Source organism: Triticum aestivum, chromosome 7D (assembly GCF_018294505.1).
Source record: "Triticum aestivum cultivar Chinese Spring chromosome 7D, IWGSC CS RefSeq v2.1, whole genome shotgun sequence".
Taxonomy (NCBI): Eukaryota; Viridiplantae; Streptophyta; class Magnoliopsida; order Poales; family Poaceae; genus Triticum; species Triticum aestivum.
In genome coordinates, this window is record NC_057814.1 from 306,838,817 (window position 1) to 306,845,572 (window position 6,756).

Below are 6,756 nucleotides of genomic sequence, written 5' to 3' on the forward strand. Positions count from 1 at the left end.
ACTTCTGCTATGCATGATACTTATGATGAAACTACTTCTATGCTTGATACTACTGTGCCACTTGGTGAATTTCTTGATGAACAAATTGCTAGGGCTAGAGAGAAAGAAAATATTGAAACTGATTATATTGATGAAAGTGATGATGAAGACTTGCCTGTTATTCCTGAGGGTTATGTTTTTGATAAAGAAGCTTCTTTAGCTATTTTAGCTTGCAAAGATAGATATGAACTCAAGAGGTTATTAGCTAAATGGAATCAGCAATCTCTTAATGCTAGAATGAAACCTGACCCTGCTTTTGCAACTTCACCTATCTGTGTTACCGATAAGGATTATCAATTCTCTGTTGATCCTGATATAATTACTTTGGTTCAATCTGATCCTTTTCATGGCTATGAATCTGAAACTGTTGTGGCACATCTTACTAAATTAAATGATATAGCCACCCTGTTCACTAATGATGAGAGATCTCGCTATCTTTATATCCTTAAAATATTTCCGTTCTCATTAAAGGGTGATGCTAACATATGGTTTAATTCTATTGATCCTGGTTGTGTGCATAGTCCCCAGGATATGATTTATTACTTCTCTGCTAAATATTTCCCTGCTCATAAGAAACAAGCTACTTTAAGGGAAATATACAACTTTGTGCAAATTGAAGAAGAGAGTCTCCCACAAGCTTGGGGGAGGCTTCTCAAGTTACTTAATGCTTTGCCTGATCATCCTCTCAATAAAAATGAAATACTTGATATCTTTTATAATGGACTAACCGATGCTTCCAGAGATTACCTGGATAGTTGTGCTGGTTCTGTTTTCAGGGAAAGAACACCGGATGAAGCTGAAATTCTATTGAATAATATGTTGACAAATGAAAATAATTGGACACTTCCTGAGCCAATTCCTGAGCCTATTCCTAAACCAACTCCGAAGAAGAGAGGTGTTCTATTTCTCAGTCCTGAAGATATGCAAGAGGCAAAGAAATCTATGAAAGAAAAAGGTATTAAAGCTGAAGATGTTAAGAATTTACCTCCTATTGAAGAAATACATGGTCTTAATCTACCGCCTGTTGAAGAAACTTATCATCTTAATCCATTACCTATTGGTCCTGATAACCCGACACAGGTAGTAAAGGTAAATTCTCTCTATAGATTTGATGAAGGTGATATTCCTCACTATAAGTCTGCTAGACAATGCTTAGAAGAGTTTGATAATTTTATTGTCAAACAAGAAAACTTCAATGCTTATTTTGGTAGACAATTGAAATACAATTCCGATATGCTTGAACACTTGGGTGATTATATGTCTAGAGTTAAAGGTAAACTTAAACTCATTAGTAAACATGCTTCTATGGTTACCACTCAAGTAGAACAAGTACTTAAAGCTCAAAATGAATTGCTCAATGAAATGAATAGTAAGAAAAATGATTATGCTGTTAGAGTGGCTACTAGAACTGGTAGAATGACTCAGGAACCTTTGTATCCTGAAGGCCACCCTAAGAGAATTAAGCAAGATTCTTAGAGAAATAATATTGATGCACCTAGTCCTTCTAAAAAGAAGAAAAAGAAAAATTATAGGACTTTGCATGCTTCTAGTGAACCTATTGCTGAACCACCTGAGAATCCAAATGATATATCTATTTCTGATGCTGAAACACAATCTTATAATGAACATGAACCTAATGAAAATGCTAATGATGATGTTCATGATGATGCTCAACCTAGTAACGATAATGATGTAGAAATTGAACCTGTTGTTGATCTTGATAACCCACAATCAAAGAATCAACGTTATGATAAGAGAGACTTTGTCGCTAGGAAACATGGTAAATAAAGAGAACCATGGGTTCAGAAACCCATGCCTTTTCCTCCCAAACCATCCAAGAAAAAGGATGATGAGGATTTTGAGCGCTTTGCTGAAATGATTAGACCTATCTTTTTGCGTATGCGATTAACTGATATGCTCAAAATGAATCCTTATGCTAAGTATATGAAAGATATTGTTAAAAATAAAAGAAAGATACCGGAAGCTAAGATTTCCACCATGCTTGCTAATTATACTTTTAAGGGTGGAATACCAAAGAAACTTGGAGATCCAGGAGTACCTACTATACCATGCTCCATTAAAAGAAACTATGTTAAAACTGCTTTATGTGATCTTGGAGCCGGTGTTAGTGTTATGTCTCTCTCTTTATACCGTAGACTTGATTTGAATAAGTTGACGCCTACTGAAATATCTTTGCAAATGGCTGATAAATCAACTGCTATACCTGTCGGTATCTGTGAGGATGTGCCTGTTGTAGTTGCAAACGTTACTATTTTAACGGACTTTGTTATTCTTGATATTCCCGAGGACGATAGTATGTCTATTATGCTTGGAAGACCCTTTTTGAATACTGCAGGGGCTGTTATTGATTGCAACAAAGGCAATGTCACTTTTCATGTTAAGGTAATGAGCATACGGTACACTTTCTGAGGAAACAACCTCAAGTCCACAGTATCAATTCTATTGGAAAAATTCCATCGATTATTTTTGGAGGTTTTGAATTTCCTCTTCCTACAGTCAAGAAGAAATATGATATTCTTATTATTGGGGATTTTCATATCCCCGTTGAGGTAACATAGTGTTATTCGAAATTTCTCAGGTTCCATGTTATTCGGAATGAGTTTGTTAACAAGACTTGATCAACATTGTTAGTGTATTCCTTTTGATAAGCATGAGATGGATGAAACTAGAAGGCACAACCTTCTGTACCCTCTTTCTACTTTCTGTTATTTAGTTGAAATAAAGTAAAATTAGTATTTTTCTGTCTGTTTTCTGATTTATCTGTGCAATATAAAAATACCCTGAAAATAAAAGTTCTCCAAATGCCCTGAAAATGGAATATTATTTTTTTCTAGAATATTTGAGAATATCTGGCACTGAAAACACAGCAGGAGGGGCAAGCACCTGGCCACGAGGGTGGAGGGCGCGCCCTACCCCCCTGGGCGCGCCCCCCTACCTCGTGGGCCCACGGTGGCCCCCCTCCACTTATTCCTGCACCCACACACTCCTTCTTCCTCCCACAAACACCAATATCCAGCTCAAGCACGAGTTCTAGCTCATTTTGCTGCGATTTTCGATCTCCTTGCTCAAAGCACCTCTCACAAAACTGATTGGGGAGATTGTTCCTTGGTATGTGACTCCTCCATTGGTCCACGTAATTCTCCGCCAGTACCACTATCGAGCGGGAATCAAGGAAGAATTTAACGCATATTTGGGTAACGCTGATCTTGTGAGCTTCGAGGCAGACAAATGCCGCCAGTACCACTATCTCACTAGTTCCTTTGTGAGGAGGTTTGAATTTTCATCTTCACGTAATTCTCCAACTGTCCTGTTTGATCTTTATGAAAAATCTTATACCATGGACTTAGAGGATTTTACTACTTCTTGCAAACTTCCACAATGGGGTAGTGCTAGTGAACCCCACAAATCTGAATTTCAAAATTTTCTTGCTAATATAACTGTGGGGGAATCTATAGATATAGCACAAGCTACCATAGGGAGCATTCATTTTCCTGCTATACATTATTTTGCTCTCATCATAGGTAGGTGCATAAATGGTAAAGATGAAGCATGTCATATGTGTGTTCCTGACCTTAGTATTCTTAGGAGTGTTGTGTTAGGAGACAAATCTTATAATTTGGGAGCCATTATTGCACGTAGGTTGCATCATAATAGATTTAATGGAGATTTCTTTGGTGGAATTTATGCAACCCGCTTAGCTGATTTTCTTGGTGTGGACGTTCATGAGGATGATATTGAGTTGCCTCCTACCTATTTAGACTATAATTCTATGGTCTACCACCAGTTTGTCGAGAGGAATGAATCACCTCTCCGATATCACTTAATCTTTAACAGACGTCATGCTGTCCGTATTACTCTCCCTGCTCCTGCCTTCTTTGACTATCAGGCAAAAGGAAGACATTTTATTACCAGAGAGGAGGCAGATGAGTACGAGAGGAGGGCGGGGGCAGCTCGCCGCCACGCTGCAGCTCAGGAGGCGATAGCCTCTGCATCTCAGTACGACCCCAGCTACAACTATGGATATCTGCGAGGCTATCCTTGGCAATGAACCAACTTAGGCCAAAAGCCTAAGCTTGGGGGAGTACATATTTCCCACCGACATTACATTCATGTTCACACACACTCATTGCTAGATGTCGGTGCTCATACTCTTTCACTGTAATATCCATGCTAGTTTATTTTCTTTTTCTTGCTTTCTTCTTGTGTGTTTAATAAACCTTAAGAAAAACCAAAAAAATTTAGTTGTAACTTTTAGTTAGTTTACTTTTCTTGCTGTAGCAGTAATAATTAAAAAGAAAAACCCAAAAATATTTCCCATTCTTCTTTTGCTTGTTGGGAGATTTCCCGTGTAAATAGTTTTTATTTCTTTTCTTTTCTTTGGGGGTCGATAGGACAATACCTTGATTAAATTGTTGAAGTGGCTCTTATATGCATTATTGTTGATTTAATCAAGAGCCCATATTGCCTTGTCTTCTCCTGTTTATTGAATACTCACAGATTCCAGCTTAGTCCAATGCATGTGCACTCTTATTATTTTTCACATCGTTCGGCCGTGCAAGTGAAAGGCAATTATGATGATATATGATGGACTGACTAAGATGAGAAAAGCTGGTATGAACTCGACCTCTCTTGTTTTTGTAAATATGATTAGTTCATCGTTCTTGATTCAGCTTATTATGAATAAACATGTTTGCAATGACAATTAGAGATCATAGTTGCTTGTGCCATGCTTGATTAGCTATGAGTTATAATGGTTTACCTTGCATGCCAACATGCTATTAAAATGGTTGTGATGTGGTATAGTGGGGTGGTATCCTCCTTTGAATGAATTAAGTGACTCGACTTGGCACATGTTCACACATGTAGTTGAAACAAAATCAACATATCCTTCACGATATTTATGTTCATGGTGGATTATATCCTACTCATGCTTGTACTCAATGTTTATTAATTTTAATGCATGTTCATGACTATTGTCGCTCTCTAGTTGGTCGCTTCCCAGTCTTTTACTAGCCTTCACTTGTACTAAGCGGGAATACTGCTTGTGCATCAAATCCCTTAAACCCCGAAGTTATCCCATATGAGTCCACCATACCTTCCTATATGCGGTATCTACCTGCCGTTCCAAGTAAATTTGTATGTGCGAAACTCTAAACCTTCAAATAAACATTCTGTTTTGTATGCTCGAATAGCTCATGTATCAACTAGGGCTGCCTTTATCTTCCATGCTAGGTGGGTTATTCTCAAGAGGAGTGGACTCCGGTCCTCATTCACGAGAAAATGGCTGGTCACCGGGATGCCCAGTCCCATGCTTTATGCAAACTAAATCAAAATAATTGCAAACAAAACTCCCCCTAGAACTGTTGCTTGTTGGAGGCACTCGTTGTTTCGAGCAAGCCATGGATTGATGCTTGTTGGTGGAGGGGGAGTATAAACTTTACCATTCTGTTTGGGAACCACCTATCATGTGTGTAGCATGGAAGATATCGCCATCTCTTGGTTGTTATGTTGACAATGAAAGTATGTCGCTCAAAATATTATTTATCTCTATTTCAAAACCGAGCTCTGGCACCTCTACAAATCCCTGCTTCCCTCTGCGAAGGGCCTATCTATTTACTCTTATGTTGAGTCATCACCCTCTTATTAAAGAGCACTAGCTGGAGAGCACAGCTGTCATTTGCATCCATTACTATTAATTTATATTGGGTATGACTATGACTGGATCTCTTTTACCATGAATTACAATGTCTAGTCAGTCCTTGATCTTTAAAGGTGCTCTGCATTTATGTTTTGCGGTCTCAGAAAGGGCTAGTGAGATACCATCTTGTTATATCATATCATGATTGTTTTGAGAAAGTGTTGTCATCCGAGATTTATTATTATTGCTCGCTAGTTTATTATGCCATTGATATGAGTAAACATGAGACCTAAGAGTTATTGTGAATGTGGTTAGTCATAATCTTTGCTGAAAACTTGAATGTTGTCTTTACATATTTACAACAACAAGAGCAAACAGAGTTTGTAAAAGTTTTTCTTTATCACTTTCAGTTTATCAACTGAATTGCTTGAGGACAAGCAAAGGTTTAAGCTTGGGGGAGTTGATATGTCTCCGTCGTATCTACTTTTCCAAACACTTTTGCCCTTGTTTTGGACTCTAACTTGCATGATTTGAATGGAACTAACCCGGACTGACGCTGTTCTCAGCAGACTTTCCATGGTGTTATTTATGTGCAGAAACAAAAGTTCTCGGAATGACCTGAAACTTCACGGAACGTCTATTTGGAAATAATAAAAAATCCTTGCAAAAGATGAAGACCAAGGGGCCACACCCTAGCCACGAGGGTGGGGGGCGCGCCTGCACCCCTAGGGCGCGCCCCCTACCTCGTGGGCCCCCTGGAGCTCCTCTGACCTCAACTCCAACTCTATATATTCGCTTTCGGGGAGAAAAAAATCAGAGAGAAGAATTCATCGCGTTTTACGATACGGAGCCGCCGCCAAGCCCTAAAACCTCTCGGGAGGGCTGATCTGGAGTCCGTTCGGGGCTGCAGAGAGGGGGATTCGTCGCCGTCGTCATCATCAACCATCCTCCATCACCAATTTCATGATGCTCACCGCCGTGCGTGAGTAATTCCCTCGTAGGCTTGCTGGACGATGATGGGTTGGATGATATCTATCATGTAATCGAGTTAGTTTTGT